This window comes from Chiloscyllium plagiosum, unplaced genomic scaffold, assembly GCF_004010195.1.
Source record: "Chiloscyllium plagiosum isolate BGI_BamShark_2017 unplaced genomic scaffold, ASM401019v2 scaf_6138, whole genome shotgun sequence".
Classification (NCBI taxonomy): domain Eukaryota; kingdom Metazoa; phylum Chordata; class Chondrichthyes; order Orectolobiformes; family Hemiscylliidae; genus Chiloscyllium; species Chiloscyllium plagiosum.
The window spans coordinates 9,857-13,744 of NW_025212638.1; positions in this window are offsets into that span (position 1 = coordinate 9,857).

Below are 3,888 nucleotides of genomic sequence, written 5' to 3' on the forward strand. Positions count from 1 at the left end.
GGCCTACCCCATATCTTTAGCCTGTGACTCCTCGATTCTGGTCTCCCCCGTCATTTGGAACATCCTTCTTGCGTCTACCGTGTCTGGTGTTTGAACTTTTTTGTTTCGTACAAGATTCCCCGGTCTCCATTCTTCCGGTGAATATAATCCAAACTGACCGAACCTTCTCCATGCATCAGTCCTGTCATCCCAGGAATCAGCCTGGGAAATCTTCACTGCACTCTCTCCATCACCAGAGCATCTTTCTTCAGATGCAGAGATCCCAATACTGAATGCGTGGTCTCACGGAGACACTGCACGATTGTAGCGATAAATTGACAAGGATGTTGCCAGGATTCAATGGTCTGAGTTTAGGGAGAGGTTAGACAAGCTAGGATCTTTTTTCTTTCAACAGTAGGAGACTGAGGGGGGGGACCTTAGGTAAAAACAATGATTGCTGATGCTGGAAACCTGAGTCTCGATTAGAGTGATGCTGGAAAAGCACAGCATCCGAGGAGCAGTAAAATCGACGTTTCGGGCAAAAGACCTTCATGTGGGGGGACCTTACCGAAGTGTATAAGATCATGAGAGGCATGGAGAGGGTGAATGCACTCAGTCTTTTCCCCAGGTTGGGGAATCGAGGACTAGAGGGCATCAGTTTAAGGTCAGAGGGGAAAGAATAATAGGGAACCTAAGGGACAACTTTTTTTACACAGAGGGTGGTACGCATATGGAATGAGCTGTCAGAGGAAGTGGTTGAGGCGGGTACATCAACAACATTTGAAAGGTATTTGGACAAATACATGGGTAGGAAAGGATTAAAAGGATATGGGCCAAGTGCGGGGAAATGGGGGGTTAGGATGGACGGACATTTTGGTCAGTGTGGACCAGTTAAAGATGAAAGGGGCTGTCTCTGTGACTCTATCCCTGCTCCTGTACTCAAATACTCACGGGTGCGTCCTGTCGATGTGTAGAAACTTTCAAGCAAGCACCAAGATATGCCCCCTGCATGATGCTGGTTCTCTATTTATCGCTCCCTCACATCCCACCTCACAACCTTGACTTGCTTATGGTCTTGCTTATGCTCTCTGAGTGGTAAAGAACCACTCTCTCCCTATTGCACCTTAAATTACACCTAATTCACATCTCTTTTTCTCTCTTGCCACCATTAACAGCTCAACGGGCATCCACACCATAGATTGTCTACAGAGTGGAAACAGGTCCTTCAGCTCAACAAGTCCACACCGACCCTCCGAAGAGCAACCCACCCAGACCCATTCCCCTGCCCTGTTATTCTACGTTTACTCCTGACTATTGCACCTAACCTGCACATCCCTGGAGCCTATCAGACGATTTCCCATGGCCAACCCACCCTAAAATGCACATCCCTGGACACGATGGGTCAATTTCCCATTACCTATCCACCATAACCTGCACATTCCTGGGCACTATGGGAAAATTTCCCATGGCCAATCCACCTTAACCTGCACATCCCTGGACATTATGGGACAATTTCCCATGACCTATCCACCCTAACCTGCACATCCCTGGGCACTATGGGCAATTTTGCATGGCCAGCCCACCCTAACCTGCACATCCCTGGGCACTATGGGACAATTTCCTATGGCCAATCCACCCTAACCTGCACATCCCTGGGCACGATGGGACAATTTAGGATGGCCAATCCACCCTAACTTGCACATCCCTGGGCACTAAGGGACAATTTCCCATGGCCAATCCACCCTAACCTGCACATCCTGGACACTATGGGACAATTTCCCATGACCTATCCACCCTAACCTGCACATCCCTGGGCACTATAGTACAATTTCCCATGACCAATCCACCCTAACCTGCACATCCCTGGGCACTATGGGACAATTTCCCATGGCCAATCCACCCTAACCTGCACATCCCTGGGTACTATGGGACAATTTAACATGGCCAATCCACCCTAACCCATACACCTTTGGCTTGTGAGCGAAAACTGGAGGACCCAGAGGAAGCCCACACAGACAGAAGGAGAGTTTGCAAATCTCACACAGACATGGGTGGAATTGAACCAATGTTCCTAATGCCATGAGACCGCAGTGCTAACTACTGAGCCACCACACCATTTAGTACAATGTTTGTGATGTCGCCCTTAAAGAGTACACGGAAGCAGATACTAACAGATAGTTTCAACACAATTCATTGTGTGCCAGTGGGTGAAAGTGTGTACTGTGTGAGTCCCAGTGGACAAAATTCCTCATCAACCCTGTACTGCAGGTAATAAGAAAGGCAGAATCTCTCTCTCTCTCTCTTTACTAAAAACAATGACTGCAGATGCTGGAATCCAGATTCTGGATTAGTGTGGTGCTGGAAAAGCACAGCAGTTCAGGCAGCATCCGAGGAGCATGCAAATCGACGTTTCGGGCAAAAGCCCTTCAGGAATTCCTGATGAAGGGCTTTTGCCCGAAACGTTGATTTTCCTGCTTCTCGGATGCTGCCTGAACTGCTGTGTGTTTCCAGCACCACTCTCTCTCTTTGCCAGAAGCCGGAAACTGCAGTTTGAAAGGACACAGCACAAAGGCCATTCACCTGTTCACCTGACCTGCAAGCATCTTGAATCAACTGTTGTGACTCTCTGAGGTAAAGCGGTAAAGTCATCATTGTCCTGGAAGACTAGAGGGCTGACCACTAATTGGGAATTAGGAATCCAGTACCACACTGGTGTCAGCACAAATATAAAAATACATAATCAAACTATCCAAAGTCCCTGATTTAGCAGACTACCAAACCCAGACGTTTATTTATTGTAAATAGATTGTTCTTGACTGCTGGTCGAAAAGAAGCAAGAATTATTAACCTTTAATTCTCTTTAACACCAATTCTACACGTTCCAATAAAAATTCCATGCACATAGAAGCAGATGCACAAGGCGAGAAGATAAGACAGAAATAAGACAAGTAATTACCAGTAAAGCAGAGTCCTGGCACCAGTCCGGGTGTCATTTCAATGCTCTCCTTCAGTCTTCTGATTCCTTTCAACTGTTTGAGGATGATACAAGGTGTGAATACACCACAGCATGACATTTTAAAAGAAAACTCATCCTTTCAGAGTACCTGAAGTAATTTCGATTTACCCATTTTCCTTTTCAATTAGAGTTTTTATGGGGGTGGAAGAATAACTTGTTGCTTGGGATCTCCTTTTACTCCCTTTTACTCACAGAAAGGAGTGAGATGGTTTCTCCTGCACTGGCTGGACATGCTTCATTGTCCAAACATAAAACTGTCGCCGATTTCCCAGGAACCAATCAGGCGGTTGTTACTATGCTGAGTCCTCTTGAACACACACAAGCAGCTGTGGTTGAAAAACCAATCAAAAGGCTGTCACTGAGCAAACTAGCCCCTGGACTCATACCCACAAAATCCAAAGATGTACAGGTTGGGTGAATTGACCATGCTAATTTGCCCTTAGTGTTGAGGGTTGTGTCAGTTAGGGTAGATTGGCCATGCTAAATTGTCCCATAGTGTCCAGGGATGTGCAGGTTAGGGTAGATTGGCCATGCTAACTTATCGGAGAAGGGCTTATGCCCGAAACGTCGATTCTCCTGGATGCTGCCTGACCTGCTGTGCTTTTCCAGCAACACATTTTCATGCTAACTTATCCGAAAGTGTCCAGGGATGTGCAGATTAGGGTGGATTGGCCATGCTAAATTGTCCCATAGTGTCCAGGGATGTGCAGGTTAGGGTAGATTGGCCATGCTAACTTATCGGAGAAGGGCTTATGCCCGAAACGTCGATTCTCCTGGATGCTGCCTGACCTGCTGTGCTTTTCCAGCAACACATTTTCATGCTAACTTATCCGAAAGTGTCCAGGGATGTGCAGATTAGGGTGGATTGGCCATGCTAAATTGTCCCATAGTGT